Below are 18,366 nucleotides of genomic sequence, written 5' to 3' on the forward strand. Positions count from 1 at the left end.
CTTTTGTGGCATAGTAGAGCAAATCTTTCCAGAGGTAGAGAGAAAATTTTACAAAGTAAAATTTCACAGCACAGTTTTCAGCCTGCAGCATGTTTTTGGGATGCCTTGCTGACTAGAAAAATGTTTTGAACATAGCATGGTCATGGCACATGACAGCCATTCTGCTTTTCATGCTTTTTCTATGGTTACCATATCTTTTGAAATCTGACTAAATATGGGGTGCTTTGTGGAAGCGTAGCTATTAACATCACCCTGCACCTGTTCTCTCCTGTGGTGACATTTCACATTTTATTATTCCACAGACCTGTGCTGCTCTGCTACCCGTATGCCACACACATTTTATATTGGTAGATTTTTATTTTAATATATATATATATATATATATATATATATATATATATATATATATATATATATATATATATATATATATATATATATATTTTTTTTTTTTTTTTTTTTTTTTTTTAATAATATAACAAGAAACGAAAACAAGAAAAAGTTAACAAGAAACGTGTTGTGTTTCAGGTAAGTGAGATATATTCACTATAACATGTTTACTTTAAATGTCCTTTCTGTCTCTGTTCTTGATCCTTTTGAACCTAAGTTTGCTCTCTGGTCATTTACTACCAGAGCTCCATTCTGCTTACTACAATTCATCAACCTTCACAGGAAAGGGTGGCCACCTCTAGCCATTAGAATCAGGAAGGGTTTTACTGCTGTGAGTGGGTGCTGCTAGAACTGCTATAATCCTGAGGATTTGTATGAGGTTGTTGTGTGTAAACTGATGGAGTACCTTGACTTCACTGAACCATGAGCTGGCGACTATTGAATCAGCTGGACCTCCAGCAGATAAAGTGCTATATAAATATAGATTGCCTCGTAGTTCAATAGGGACTTAATCCACAGCCATGACCTGGAGAGCAACTATTGTCCACAAACAAGACCAGCTAAGACCAGCTTTGTTTGTCTGAGGAAAACAGAAAGTGTTGATCTCGAAAAATGTGTTATCTTTCTGCTTTTGCACTACCTTCTGAAGTGAAACATGCACTTCAAAAAGCAAAGCTACTTTATTCATGGAAAACACATGTCTATAAGGACTAATTATGAATAACCATGATATTAAAATTTTTAAAAAGTATATAACACTGAATAGGTCCATTAATATTGCAATCAATTTCTGGAATAAAATATATTACAACATTCCCAGGTCAAGATAATAACACAACCCATTTTCCACACTAATACTGCTAATGCTTAAAGTGTTGCTAATGCTCATGTTGAATGGTGATATGAAGCACATCATTTATCTCTTTTTCACACCAAAAGCTCAGAATTCTTATCTTTTTTAGTATACAATATTTTACTAAAGCAAATTAAAATTGAATTGTACTTCCTACTGAGCAAAGCTTGGCTGAACCAAGTCAGAAAGAAGAGTGAGAGGCATAATCCAGTGTCTTTCTGTTTGGCTGCCTAAACCCACAGTGGAGAGTGACACAGAAATAGAGATGGAGTCCAGATGGAATCAGAATGGGCCATCCTCTCCAGATCAGCAGACACTCCCTCCGGCAGATGAGCAGCAGTTGAAATCACTAACTAGTACTTTTTGTTCAGCTCATCCCAGTTCAGAGGGTGAGACTTTGAGTTAATGACCATCTATCTACATCCAGACAGAGAGAGAAAGAGAAAGGGTGAAAACATACATTTAGGCACACATTCCCTATGTTGTCAATATGCCTATGACTGATCATAGTTTGTACTGCATTACATCAAATCACCTCATGGAACATTTTACTAAGACACCCTAATTTTAAGAAACGTGACTAACAACTTTTACATCACTGCCACACTTCCTTAATATTAATGTAAAGTTAAATATTCTGCTGGGACAGTCCTCATTTGTTTGACCTTGACTCAGTGATCCATCTCTCTAGTATTAACTGAGCATTAGTGTAGCATCATGCTAGCATTAACTGTAGCTGAGACCTTTACAGGCATATTGTTTAACTTATTCTGTTAATAGTTTAAACCTTTACATACTAAATGTTTAACCTGGTGTGTAGTGGTTGACACAGGAACTACTAGTAAATGGTGCTCCATGCAACAAGTATGGAGTGGTTGTTTCACATAGATGTTTGTTTCCATCTGAAAAATATAACTGTTCAAGGGTGATTGAAACCAGGTAAATATTGAGGCACAGAGATGCCATTCAAGCCATCCATAAGTTCTGTCTGGAGCCATTCCATGCTATGCTGTCCCAAGGTGAGATTGCTTTGGTCAGAGATTTTGCAGTGGTACGTTCCAGGCTTGCCTGAATGTATTGTTGCTGCATTATTGCTAGTAGAGTAGTGTGAAGTGAGAGGATTATTAATGGGAAACTGCTTAGAGGATTTCAGCCCTCTCACTAAAAAAGCAGGACTGGCTTATTATTACAAACTGCCTAAGGTGATATGTATACTCTCTTGTTGATTGTAAAAAATAAATAATAAAATAAAATAAAATAAGGAATTTTAGCCATTAAGGAGAATGAGCCATTAAAAAGAGTGTGGCTATGATAGCAATAAATTAGGGATTTAATCAATATCTCTATATAGTCTATAGACCAAAATTCTAAATATAATTGAGCAAAATGTGGGGTCTTCCTTTTCAGTCATTGCATCCAAACAGAATACTATTACAGAAAATCACAAGCCTTCTATTTCACCTGAAATGGAAAGAGATCAACTCTCATGCAGGTTCCACGGTTATGCATAAGATAGGTAACTTTATGATGTACACCTGAGTAGATTTCCATAGACTACTATCCGCCACAGAGAGCAAAATTAAAGAATATGTTAGCCTGCTCTAGATTTTCTTATAATAGATTTTATAAGACACTTTCTTAAAAAGTGAATCATATATATATATATATATATATATATATATATATATATATATATATATATATATATATATATGTGTGTGTGTGTGTGTGTGTGTGTGTGTGTGTGTGTGTGTGTGTGTGTCACAGTTAGTTCCTTCCGGGTTAGTCCCTTTCATTTTCTCCACCCCTCGTTTGGTTTTCCATGCCTGTCCTTACTTTCACCTGTTCCTCATTTCTAGTCTTATTCAGTTAATGTATTTAAACCCTGTCTTGTTCCCTTTGTCTTCGCTGTTTGGATGTTTGAATGTCTGACTATCTGAAAGCCTGTATCTGTCTGTATGTAATTTTGCCTTCATATGTTTGTTTATCATGTATCCCTGCACTCTACGTATTGGCTCAATGACCCTGGACTACCCATATATATATATATATATATATATATATATATATATATATATATATATATATATATATATATATATATATATATATATATTATTATTATTATTATTACATTTGATAGTCATGTTTACTTAAGCTCTGGACAGAATTCATTAACCATAATTAAGCATTTACTTGATCAGGAGTTTTGGAAAGGAGGAAAAGAAAACATTCAGAAGGTTTATGTGAAGTCAGATTAAAGGGAGTCAACCAAATCGAGCGAAACAAATTATCAAGCACTGCCAGACTGTCTTTGGTGTTGGGGCCTCTCTGATCGCTATCTCGTTAGTGCTTTATTCGTCAAACATTGGCTAATGCCTACAACGAGTTTGCGCTAATCCACACTCGGCAGCTCGGCCAGCACTAGGGAGATGGCTTATTGACAGAGCTCAGTGGAACAAGGTAGGGGGTAAATGTACTCAGAGACCCTTTTTGTAACACAGGCTCTGATTTAATCCACTAATCGTTAGTATGTTAAATGATCAAGCCCTGTTGGCCATTGGTGTTATTCACTGAAGCTCATGCTTATTGGCTATATGCATGCACACACACACACACACACACACACACACACACACACACACACACACACTCACACATATATATATATATATATAAACATATTTACATTTCAATGAGCGACTTAGAAAAGTTCTTTGTCATTTACTCATAGAATATTTCCTAGCCAGTAGAGTAGGTTAGAGTCCAATATATCAAAGATCTAGAATACTGTAGAAATACAGGGATCAATGCTGATACCTAGAACTACAAAATACATAAGCTCTATCTTAGACAATGATAAGTGCAATAAACAATAAGTACTAGAGTCTTTTAGTCAACATCAGTGTAATAAACAATATCACAGTCATGCTGCTACATTCTGGACAAGTTGTAGAGGTCTGATGGCTCTTAGAGGAAGACCAGCAACTACTGAGTTGCAGTAATCTAGCATCACAATAGGCTGCACAAGCACCTGGGTAGCTTCCTGTGAGAGAAAAGGATAAATCCTTCATATGTTACAAAGGAGAAATCTGCAAGACTGGGTTAGATTTGAAACATGAGTTGACAGCGACAACTGGTTGTCCACAGTTATGCCCAGGCATAACAGGCAGCTTCAGATGGTGATACCAGGGAGTTCTTGAAGGAAACTGTGAGGTTATAGTAAGGGGTGGGAGTACCTGGGATGTACAAAAGCTCAGTTTTACTGGGGTTGAGCTTCAAGTGGTAGGCTGTCATCCATGATGCGAGGTCTGTCAAGCATGCTGAGATATGTCTGGAGGCCTGCATGTCAGAGGGTGGAAAAGAAAGAAATAATTGAGTGTCATCAGCATAGCAGTGGTAAGAGAAACCATGAGAAGATATTACATCACCAAGAGAATGAGTATACAAAGAGTAGAGGGCCTAATACTTAGCCCTGTGGAACACTGGTGGAGAGTCTAGATGGTTTGGATGTGAACCCACTCCATGTTACATGATAGGACCATCCCTCCGTATGTGTGTTTTTGTGTGTGTGTGTGTGTGTGAGAGAGAGAGAGAGAGAGAGAGAGAGAGAGAGAGAGAGAGAGAGAGAGAGAGAGAGAGAGAGAGAGAGAGAGAGAGAGAGAGAAATAGAAATAGACATACATAATGTAGTTAGATAGATAGATGAGATATTGTGTGTTTGTATTTATATTTCACAGCATGGTCTTGTTTATATCCTTATTTCAATTAGAGCTCAGATAGCACATTAGCTAATAAACTGATACTGGTAACAAAATTGCTGGAGAAAGTAGCTATTTACATGAAAGTTAATTACTCAGAACAAAGCAAATCAAACAACAGCATAAGCTTAAACTGTAAATAACAGTAAAGCCTAAACTGCAGAGTTTAAACCATGGCCACAATGTTGGCCACAATGTTGTTAAACTTTGTACTACCACTTGCCAGCAAATATTAGTTACTGATGTAACTAAAAGGTCTTATGATTATCATGTTAAAATGAACTTGACATGAAATTAGATGCATTACAAATTAGTATATACAATATTCACAGCTATTAGGACTGGACACAATCACTTGCATATATCAAGGCAAGTTTTTTGATAACTAGAATGAAGATGGCAGATTAGGGCAAACGTAAACTTAAGGACAAACATAACAGATGGTATAAAAAGTGACCATAGACCAGACACAAGTTCACAATACATACCAGTTCCAATTTGCTTATGTTTTAATGTTCTAAATTGTTTGGCCATCTGCTCCACTTAAAATCCCCTTCACCCAACATGTTAGGACAAAGACTAAAGACACACCAAGAAAATTACCACCAAAGAGTCAAAAATATGTATGAATTAAAGTTGTCTTTAGTGTATTTTCATCAAGATGTGGCACTGTGTAACAGAGACCATTAAAGTTCAAAGAGGCTTTATTGTTATTTCAGCTATATACAAGTACACAACAAAAACGAGACAATGTTCCTCCAGGACCATGGTGCAACACAAAACAACAGTTAGGAAGCTTAGGAACCTTAAATGGGGTTTCAGGCTGCTATGCCAGAGAGCTGGCTCTTTGGTCCAGTAGTCAGAGCTCGTGCTTACCTCCTGTTGGTCCTGAGTTTGAGTCCCAGGTAGGGTGGCAGCCTTCAGCCTTTGTTACACAAGGGGTCAGAAGTGGGATGATGGTGAGGCCATCAGGAGCATGTCCCATGTTGATGAACCCACCCCTGCTGTAGCTCAGTGTGGGGACCCCTGATGAGGGGCATGGTTGAGGGGCTGATGGAAAAGGCAGTTATGTATGAAGAGACATGTGAACAGTGTCATGCACAGGGATGCTCCCTGGAGATGAAGGCATTGTGATGGAGACTGTCACTTTCTGAAGGGGAGGGTGGTGTGATGGAGACTATCACTTAGGGAGGTTAAATGGGTTCTTATGCGAGAGAGCTGGCTCTTTGGACTGCTGGTTAGAGTTCATGTTGGTCCTGAGTCCCAGGTAGGGTGGTTTCCTTCAACCTTCATTACACCCTGAGATGTTCTCATCTTCTATAATCATTGTAATCTCTTAGAATATGTGCATTCTCCCCGACATGTCACTCACCTGAAACTTGCCTGAGTTACACATGCTTGGTGTGCAAAGAAATGGACATTAAGATATCAATAAATAGTAGAATAAACAAAACCTCTTCTGTTGTTTTGTTTCCGTATGTACAAAAAAATCACTCTGGTAATCCTACTGTGTCTTGGCTCACACACAGCAGAAAACTCATCTCTTACATGTATTTAACAGGACTAGGGAGATTCAGATTTTTATTATTAATATTTTTCTTTTTGATGGTGAAGCATGAGATATATGCCAAGAAAGTATAAGTGGTGCAATAAATTTAGTCAAGTTATGATTAAAGTGAGGAAATTAATTTTGGTATTCAGTCTGCATTATACCTAGTTAACTGTGTGGCTGTGGCAAACCAAATGCTGCCAGTATAAACTGCATAAATTATAAACTGTATTTAGTATAAACTGAACATTTGAACAAATATGAAGTTTATTATTGAATTGTTAAAAATTATTACAATTAACTGTCACATTCATAAAATATATATCTCATAATATAATAATTTACTTATTTTCCTATTAATACTCATTTACTAAATTTTTTACTAAATTGCTATAAAATGTTAAGTACCATTAATGCAACATATTATTTTATTAATAGCTCAACCCTCAACAAGGTGGGGAAACCACTTTGTCAGTAATGAAAGTCAGCAATGAAAATCACTAGGAAAATATACAGTCAATTACTAGTTCATTAGCAAAATGTTGCACGTCTTTTGCACTCAGCTTCTGTCTGTTCTAAACAAATACTCTTGAAGAAATACACTTCTCCAAAGGAGAACATAGCTTGCTCTTCTTTTCCAGTTCATAAAGTACAATTTTTCTCTTAAAAGGGAAATGTGGGAACTACAGAATACTTTCTTGTTCATAATTAATATAGGAAATAATACTAGGAAAAACCATTCTTTCCTCACAGCATATAAAATATAAAAATTATATTTTGGAAAAGAAGCATTTTTTCCCATTATTATTGCTGATCTTCTAAATCCAGGCCTCAGGAACCCACAGACAGTCCAGGATATCATTCTGTTCTAACTCTTTACAGCCTAACCCAGGTAACCAAGGGCTGCAGAGGTTTTGGTTACCTGACTGTGATCTGCCGGGAGCTGGAATCAAACAAAAACCGGGTCTGGCTGGGGAAACCTCTGGAATAGGAAATACACAAGTGGATTTTGACACTAATAAACTGAACATTTGAAATGTAAAAAAGAGATAAGGTGAGCATACAATGAAAAGTGTGGAAGAAGGAAATGCAACTATAAATATAAATACAATAATTATAATTATATATATATATATATATATATATATATATATATATATATATATATATATATATATATATATATATATATATATATATATATATAATATTTAATATTATTATTATACTAACCTACAATTAATGTATGAACATTTGGAAACTATAACTCATCCACTTCAATGTGCAATATGTGCTAGCCATCTAATAGTGCTTCATGGGTCAGTGGGTAACCATAGTCATGCGTGGCGGTTCATTCTTTGTTCAGCAGTGGCATGGATATTAACAGAGTTTAAAAACCCCAGCAGTGTGCACGTACCTTATAAACTTCCAGCACAATACCGGCTGCAATGTAGCTACCATCTTGGTTTCACTGCTTTGTAGAGGGTGGTCCATCACCCAAGTAGCTTTTAGTCAGAAAATGTCTACTGGTGGAGGGTGCTTGACAAACTGGCATGGCAAGTTGCACCTATATGACAGGTGTGTCTGAAAAAAATGACAAATAAATATAGATAAAACATAAATCTGGTGACTGTACTGCTCTATAAGTCCTTCCTTCAAGCTCAAAAACTATTCAGTACTTTGTTTTTCCCTTATACTATATCTGACATTCATAATCTCATAATTATTTCTCACAACTATAATACTAGTACATTTCCTGTCTAGACAACTGTGAAATGCATTGTTAACCACCATATAAGTTTTGATAAGAGTTGTCTTTCTGTCCAAAAGAGAATGAAAGATTGGGTATGAGGCTGAACCTGCCCAAGTACAAGGTTGATTGTATCCTCACACATCTGAATTATGATCAATAATGTTTCTGTAGAATTATGGGTCAAACAAACTTGAATGTTATGTGGTGAATTACAGTATTGGTTTTATACACTTACAGATAACACACTCTTTCCATTTATGAGTAGTTTGTAATTTAAAGGATAAAATGAAACCAATCACTGATCATGAGAAATGTTATTAGTGTTTCAAAACTTTAAGGTCATTGTAAGTACATTATACTGCTGGGAAGATCAGCTCTGATTCAAGAAATTGGCAAGGTATTTGATGGGTGGGGGGGGGGCATTATTATGTCTTGCTTGGTGTTGGTTATGATTTGTGTCCTTCATCTTTTATCAGTTTTCCTTTTATCATTGAACAGCTTTTAGTGCCATTAGACATTCTGAAGCAAAAAATCAAAGGAAAATGTGTCTATATTATTGGGAAGAGGAACAATGAATGGAGTTGTAAACACTGCATATGCTTAATACATTCAGAGACTGCATTTTGGTATAACTCAAAACTGATCTGCATTACCTCCAGTAAAAATATCCAAAATGTAGAGGTTCTCCATCACCAAAATAAGATGAATATAATCTTTTCTTGGTGAAATTGTGTTATTACATATTTTTAATGACTCTTATTTTTCAAAATTTTCACTGTTTTATAGAATGTCAGATTGAAGAAGTGCTGGATTCTGCAAAGAATGTGAAATATCTTAAATGTACTAAATGCACTGATCTTTTTGCTGAAGAAGACTATACATGTAACTTATATAAAGCAAAAATAGCAAAAAGTCATGGCACAGATGTCGCAGGCTAAGAAGAATCTGGTTGCCTGCAATTGTCAACAATATAATTGAACTTTGTAAAGTGATATTCAGGACTTTATACCTAGTGTGCCTAGTGCCACTCTTGGTGTTTTTGCTTGGTGAACAGAAATAGAACAGTTTAATTATGAACTTGAAATAAGAAATGCACCTCTTGCAGTTTTCACTTGTTTTCATTTACCACTGCAGTTGTACTTACAAGAAATAGTACAATTCAATTTTGGCACTGTCAGTTTTTGTCAAAAGAAAAAACAGAAATACATGTATCTGAAAAAATAAGTTTCAGAGTGAATAAAGGTTAAATGTTCAGCTGGATATTAAAATTCCACAATTGGTGGGGGAAGGTTACAAGGCTTAAAAGTGTTTTGCCACTGGAATATATGTCATATTAGATTAAGTTAGGAAAGAAATTTGCTGGTGGAGGTATCAAGGCTTGGAAATGTGTAATGTGGTGGACATATATAGATGACAGACAGGAGGATAAAGGTCAAATGAGACTGTAGCCTTTCCATTGCATACTGAGGCCATTGGGCTGTCACAGTATTTATGCAGCACACAGTACACACAGAGTTCACTTTCCAAACACTGAGCTTTTGCAGAAAGAAGCCATTTCAGCACAAAGAAAGTTCTCAGCCCATTCAGCACCCCCACAGATGTGATGGAACAGAAATTTCTGATGTAAAGGCCCAGGGGACATGACTTGGAGAGTTATGCTTGATTTACTCATTGAAGAAAAGGATGGGAATCCTTGGGTTTAAGGAATGCATAGTTTCCATGGCTACTGGTGATCATTTCTTGGAGGAATCTTAGAGCTCATTCACAATTGGCTAATTACAGTAAAGGTACTTGAGAGGGAAGGAAGTGTTAGAGTCAATCAAAACGGAAGGCAGCTGGGCTGAAGATGCCTTTTTTAAATGCCTTCTAATTTATGTAATTGAGCTTCCTGTAAAGGCGCAATGTTTGCCATGATTATGCTCTTTCTCTAGTTTTAACTTGAGAGTACAATAAACATACTCAGTGTGAAATTTTGGTAGCAATTTTGTTCATTGTTTGACCCTCTGATTTTCTTCCGGAATTTCAATTACCTCTGCTTCTTCAGAACTCTATGCTACTGCATGTGAAACAGATGATATCTACACAAAGAAATCTAAGCCATCCTATATTACTTTTTAGATATGTATTCTTACTCTAAAACCCTGTCATTAGAAAACATGCTATATCATCCTCTGAAAAAAAAAAAGATTTAATTGAAGTAACTATGATCACTTTCTAAGAGCTATTAACTGTGGAATTATTTAAAATATGGGGGTGGAATGTTTTAAACAGTGCTTATATTTGGAAATTATTTATTTAAAAAATATAAAAACATTTTAATAATTGTCTCGGAACGCTCGCCTCCCGCGAGGCACGTGGTTCGGCCAGCCACGTGCAGTGGGAGGACTTTCATTTGTGGCCACGCCTGCACACACCTGTACTTCGTTTTGTCTGTGTGTATTTAAACTCACGTCAGGGTGTGCGGCGTTGTTGGTCACTGTCGATGTTTCTTCGTCATTGTGAATGCGTGTTCATTGTGTTTGTTTAAATGTCACTCCTTTCATGTTCATGTTTATCGTTTGTAATATGTGTGAGTGCCGCTGTCATTTATTTAATAAATGTTCGTCCCTGTCGAGGAAGTCTGTGCGTCCTGCTCCACGCCTTTGGGTACTCGGGCCACCGCGCGTTACAATAATCCTAAAAACTTTTAAATAAACTATGAAATAACTAACTAGATAAACTGCACTTTGTATTTGTATGTCCTTATCATGCATAGATTACCTTTTTTTTTTTTTTTTTACCTGACTTTTATGTCAAATAGTAATTGGCAACATAATCAGAAATAAGTGGTTTCTCAAGGGCATCACCCTACTTTACATCATAAAAACATTTCACTACTTTGCTCATCTGATTAACATGTGGCTAAATAACTAACACACCCAGCTGCCAGACTGGACCTCTGTCTGTAAGCACTCAGTCTCTGACCAGTGGCTCATTTTCTCTGCCAGGTGTCATGTAGTATTACTCTAGCCTCAGCACAGAGACCCTATTTCTTGTGAAGGGTAGTAACGATGGCACATCTCTACTGGCCAAAGAAATAGAACAGGAAGGCTTCTAAAATTATCTCATTCAGTCCTCATGCAAACATATAGCTTTTTTCAATATTTAATGGTGGGGAATGTCCACTGTAATACAAACTCTTAAATTGTATGTCAGTGCCACAAAAGTAGAAGAACAGAAGACAATATGTAATCTCATACTCATTCCCTTTTAAGGAAAGCAGCCTTTAGAACCATTTGCCATGAACAACACATGGGAAAGCATTGGAGTCATATATGAAACCCAATCATTTTTGGTCCTGAACCTTTCATCAACAATGTTATTAATTTCTTTGTACTTAGTGATCTCCTTGGAAACTAATAATAATATTCAAATGTCGTTATGACAATGGCATGTATGTATAGTCTGATCATTTACCGTCCAGAATTTGTATAAAATTCCTTTATTACATAAATGATGTTAATTAGGAGTAGCTGTTCCCCAACTATAAATGCTTGAAATTGTAATATGTATGCCACATAATATAATCATATTCATTTAACCTGTTTGATTTAGATGTGTGGAGAATGACATTCTTCAGGCACACAGATTAAAAGCTGAAACAAGCACAAGCTTTCTATATGTGATGAAGTTTCTTCTTTCTTATAGTATAGTAAGTGAATTTTTGTTATACAGTACAGAGGGTTGATACAGTATATGGTTACTTTTGATTGGTTGATGGTGGCTAACTCTGTTCTTGGTCCAGACGAGGCTGAAGTAAGTCTGGACCTGGAGTTTGAGTATTTTTGGAGGAGAGTTGGAGCTGAGAGTGGAGCTAGGACATAGCTGGTGCACTGAGGAGTGAGATGCAGAGAAATCTCTCCCTTGGGCTTGCTCTCTTGCTTAATCTGTTTCCCTCTGTCTTTCACTCTTTTTCTACCCATCTCTCTTGTTCTCTCTCTCGCTCCATCCATAGGTAACTTTCAGGTAGCAGTTGTATCTATGCTGCATTTCTGTTATTTACAGTATGATTTGAATTGCCTCATTACAACCAAATGTAATGTTTAACTGATTGGCTTGTATTATGCTAATAAATAATGTGTTACCTTGGAATCATGTGAAGCTTAGCTCTTTAGATGTAATGTAAATGATTCAAGTAGTCAATAACCAGCAATAATTTGATAGATTACCAAGACCATTTCACTATAAAGTATTTAATCTGTTGGATGTTTAGTAGGTAAAATCATAAATTAGGGTAGTGGAATTCTAAACCTTTGACAAAGCAGGCTGTTTCAGCATTAAGGAACTTTATAAAGTTGGTTATGCATATTCCCATTTGGAGACAGATTTATAGATGAAGTTTTACAAACATTAAATAAATGCAAAAAATTTTCTGACAGGCACTTCACATATCTTCAAAGAACCAATCAAAAACTGACATTCTTTACTCCTTAAAAGCACAGGCAAGTAGGAGCAATAACATTAGTAAATAATATACACTGTTTAAATATGTTTTGTCTAATATTAAGACATTTAGAAGCACAAGTTTAGGATAAATGTTAGGATTCAGTAATGCACGTTGCATTTTCTGCTTTTCTCAGGTGTGGTCTGAAGCTCAAAAGGTATTTTTTAGATGTGGACAGTAGGGTAAGGACACAGGTTTCTTTGAAAACCTCACCACCTATACATAAGATAAGCCCACAACAGTGATGTGCTCAGAGAAGGGCCTAATGATAGGTATAAATTAATCAAATCAATGTTTAGAGCTATTTTAAAGGACTAATTAAAGTTTAACGCATCAATATATTCATACCAATCTCTATTTTTTACATTTACACAGTATGAATTCTATGACAAATTAATTTTTAAGAATTTCATCTCTAACCATCAACTTCTCAAATGATCAATTTTACAAATTAACAAATTTGGGATTCAGGCTTTGTTCCCCTCAGTTTACCATTCAGAGATATGAAAGACCAAGGAAAAAATATCCATCTACACAAAAGGGCATGTCACTCCTAACGTTTAATCTAATCTAGGTGTCATCTAATAGCAGGGATACAAACAGCAGTGCTTAGAAGCCGATTAAGGTTGACATGTGCAACAGTCAAATGAAATATCATTCAGCATTCTTGTATTGTTACTGTACTGTACTATGTCTAAACCTTTCTAACATTTTTTTTTTTTACATGAAAGTGTGTTATAGTAACTTTTATTCATAACTGTGTGTTACATGTGATGGGCCTCCAAGGTCCAGATATGGAGCATTAGCACAGGTTGAAGGACACCTAGGGTCTTACCATGCCTATGACTTAGCCCTTAGCAAATGTAGAAGTGAATTGTTATAGTTAATAATAGTGAATAAACCTTTACTACGTCTATAAGTTCTATTTCTCAGTGTTATAAAATTGCCTTTCTTGTTATATTGTTTAAGTGTTATCAGTGATGTTAAAAGTCATCCAGTAAATCCATTAACAGGTTACAATTCTTACTGATATTCTAGAACAATGATCTATATTAAAATGTGCTTTGAAAATATACTTCTCAGTACTAGAAGTGCATAAGTAAGTAAATAACAGTCAGATCATAAGATGGTTTACCTCTTGACATTTTAGTGATATTTTATCATGTTAACATTTCTGGGGAATTTAAATGTGCAAAATTAAGTCACAAGATAATTTTGTTAGGGTCTGAGGACACAGAGATAAAAGTGGCTGTACCAGTCACAAAACCAGGGAGAAAGTGAAATCTGCGGGGGACAATGCAATTATGTTCCCATGCTAACAGTACACGGGAGCATAGAAATGCTGAAGCATATTATCAGCATGTGACTTTAGTTTGTTACAGGGACGATATACATGGAGACAATCAAGTGCTTAGCTCAATATAATGTTTATTAGATAATAACCACATAGAGGTTTAATCCTTGCCCAGTAGTGATATGAATAGAGCTTAGACTTGTGCTCAAAGGGCAGTGTATTGGAAAGTTAGTGCAAACTATAAATATTGGTAGATGGGTTGAAGCACAAGATTGGAAATTGGTAGTGGATGTAGGTGTCACGGTTAGTTCTTCCTTGCTTCCATTTTCTGTGGTTTCGCTGTTTTGTGTGTTTTGGTTCCATTTCGTACTTTCATTTTCTCCACCCTTCATTTGGTTTTCCACACCTGTTCCTCATTTCTAGTCTTGTTAAGTTCATGTATTTAAACCCTGTCTTGTTCCCTGTGTCTTGGCTGTTCATTGAATGTATGTCTGACTATCTGAAAACTTATATCTGCCTGAATGTATGTGTTTTTGAAAGCCTTGGCGTTTCTTAGTCTGAGTTCTTCCTAGCGTCTTTGTTATAGACTGCTTTCCCTGTTTGCCTTTGTGTGTTTTTGGTTTGTGTTTCCTAGCCTTCGTTTATCCCTTAGCCCTTGTTTTGTTTATAATGTATCCTCATACTCTTCGTGTTGGCAAATTGACCCTGAACTACTCTAATGACCATGACTTTGGATTTGCCACTAACAAATCTCGTTCTTCTCCACACTTGCATCCACCTCTTTACCACTCAACGTTACAGAAGTTAAAAAAAACCCAAAACTACAGGCCCCACGGTGTATTGCTTTAACTATGCTGAGGCCAGAATTGGTGTCGTACTCTGAAAGTAAAAGAATAGTTTATTTTATGGAGTTAGCAATTCCATTTGAGGATGCAGTGGATGAAGCATTTGAAAGGAAGAAACTAAAATACACAGACTTTGTGGCTGAGGTGAAGGAACATGGGTGACAGGCATATAAAAGGCCAGTAGAGATTGGTGCAGGGGCATTTGTAGTAAAGTATGCCACATTCTTCTTTGTGGAATGTTGTTTTAGAGACTGTTTCCCAAGGGTAGCTGTGAAGGAGTTATATGAAATAGTTGAAAGGGCAAGTAAGTGGCTGTGGATGAGGAGAGCACAGGATAGTTGGGAAAATGCATTATAAAGATAGAATAGCTGAGGTGTTCAGTGGGTATGTGAGTGGATTGTTGTATCAGATTGTGATAGTCATGTGTTTTAGTACCTCTGTTTGTCTTGAAGGTTGACAAAGGCATTGTTTTATTCACAAATTTTCCTGGATATCTTATGAACTTGGAATTTATTTTATTTTCCATGGTACAGTATGTCTCCAATCTTGTCTGCAACCCTGTTAATTGTGCTGCTGCCTGTCTTGGCCAGGAAACTCTTGTAAAAGAGATTTTTAACCTCAGTGAGAATTTATGATGATTAGCTAAATATATAAATAAATGCCTAGAATGGTAGATCTAGATGGAACAAGTGGCTAAGAGCATGCTTTAAAGCTACCAATTGGGGATGGGTATGGCCTTGGTCACTGGGAAGACCAGTATGGATCTGTTGGGGAAGGTTTGGAAGTGTAGAGGGTAAAATCCATAAGGAACTGCTGGCACTAAGTAGACATTAATGATTCCAGTGAGGCAGGGAATGGCTTTGGCTGCTGGGGAGGCCAATATGATTTTTACAGGTTAGGAAGTGATTAGCTGTACTGGAGCAGCACCGTGGGTAAATATAGGGAGATTAACTCAGTGTGTCCTATTGGTGTAGAATATGGTACTGGTGGCACTGAACATACATTAACAAAGTCAGTGGGACTAGGTATAGCCTTAGTCACCAGGGAGGGCTATGGTAATGTATATCTAAAGATCTTTGGTGGCTGGTTTAAAAGTGAGCTTGGAAGAGAGTGATTCTGGGATGGCAGACCTCACTGAGCTTTCTCTAGGTGTCATGGGCTTAATTCAGTAAAACCCAGGCAAAGTAAGGTATATAAATGAGTCCTGTGAAGAGCTTGAGGTTGTATTTTCTATTATCAAGTGAATGTGCTGGGTACCATGTGAAAATCTAATGGTTTAGTATAGGATATTTCACAGGATATCTTATCCTGTGTATAATTAAAATTGCAGTCTTCATCTGTTAACCAGGATCAATGTTTGCAACATGGGTCAGTGAGCAGTAGTTTAGAGGAAGTGTGGGCTAATCTGAATGTCTTATAGGCTTAATATGAATTCTGGGTAATGTAGGAATATAACAACTATAAGATTTATTCTACATTTGATTAAAAAAGAATTGCATCTATTTCTAGGGATGTGGTACATGCAGTGTAAAGCTAAAAGGAAATGTCTTTGTCTTTGAGTTTTGTAACCTTTTATGTTAAGTTATTTGATCCAAAGTATTAAACTGAATACTGAATTTTTGTACTAGGTTTGATAACGAGAATTCTGATTAAACTGTTGCCTAGAGGCAGAGAACTGCCTTAATATCTTAATATTTTTATAAATTTCCTTATCTTTGAGTCAATAAATTAACCATTTTGACTCTTTGATGTGCCTCCCCTATAGTCACACCCTCACATTACATCATAAACATCTATGCTAACTAGACAATAAAAGTCAACCTGCTAAATTGTATACTACCTGTCTATTATTGAGCTACAGAAATGGCAGTAGGGAACAGATGGAGCAGTCATTATGTTGGTGAGGAGAGATTTCTGTAGGTGTAGGATAGTGATTTTATATAATCAGATTTAATCTCGTCATCTAGACTGTCACAGTTGCCAGAAAATGTCTTTCCCAAAGACCCTTTTTTTCTGTTTGGTGTTGTGCATCAATTTTTGCACACCACTGCACAATGATCACCAGCATGTACCAGAGTCTTATCTTTGCATTTTGGTGGTCATGTACCCCAGTAACCTTGTCTTCTTCAACTCATGAACATGATTTGGTCTTTTACTCCTGTACTTTCCAGGTTTGATGTACGAATTCGGACACCCTTCTGCATGGCCACTGTTGTAAAAAGTTTGTATTTGAATATCGTGGCCTTTCTGTAAATGTAAATGAATCTGGCCATTCTCCTCTGAACTCTGGACTCTGAAAAAAATGGGTTTTTGGCAACAAATCTGGATCACTTAGATTAACCTGTCTGGGCCCTCAACCCATAATAATTTTCTATCTGTCCCACTTCAACCCAAGGACATTAGAAGTATGAATACCTGGTTCAGGTGTATTAAGAAAATGGATAACAAAAAATGGCACTGGAGGAAGCTCGCTAAAGTTTGGACTGAAAACCCCTTATTTAGAACATGCATTATATCCCAATCATATCTGATGTTTGGCCATATATGAAAGCTTCATGTAATGAGTTTAAAGCTATTTTATTTGCTGTTTTGAGGTATAGGTTATTTGCATTAACAATTAACATAAACACCAATTAAATCAGCAATTTAGTGTAGTTTTAGAACATAGCAAATATTCCAAGTCTATTTTTAACAAATACACTTTTCTGTTTATGTGATACCCTCTGTAGGATAGGAGCCAAATGCATGCATATTAATTTATTATAACATTCAGTGGTTAAATAAATCAATACATACATTTAATTAACTTAAAATGTGTCTTAACTGCAAATTGTCCTTTTAAAAATAAAAACACTGGCAGCTAATCTAAATTGTGTATCTTGTCTATTTATTGGTTTAATAGTTGCTATAAAAATGTTAAAAGGAGTCTAAGCAAAACATTCTCAATGTTTTTATAGTTTGGTTGCATATTAATGTTTCCTTGACAGCAGGCAAGTTCTTTTGAATTCTAATGGTTGAAGTAATGTCTGTTTTATGTTTTATATGTAAGTATTTATGGATCTGTGCTGTCATCACATTCATTCTCTCCTATCTTCTCCTTTTGTAGTCCAGCTCGGCACTGGCACCTCCTCCCTTGTGATTACCTGGACCTTTGACTTGTGTCTAAATTCATCTCTATGAGTGTATATATATAATCTCAGTTCTATTTTCTGCTAAGTACCTTATGGATATTGTTGCTGCATTTAGTTGTCTTGTTTTGTTTTTTTCCAAGTTTCTTGTTACTACTATGGAGGGAGTGGGAGCAGTGATGGTGCAACTAACTATAGTCTGTTTTTTATAATCTGACACAATCTGATATTTTTATTATGAAGTTTGGCATTAGACATTAGGTGTAAAAAAGGCATGGTGAAAATGTTTGTATGTACTGTGGTATATGGA

Source organism: Electrophorus electricus, chromosome 10, assembly GCF_013358815.1.
Source record: "Electrophorus electricus isolate fEleEle1 chromosome 10, fEleEle1.pri, whole genome shotgun sequence".
Lineage (NCBI taxonomy): Eukaryota > Metazoa > Chordata > Actinopteri > Gymnotiformes > Gymnotidae > Electrophorus > Electrophorus electricus.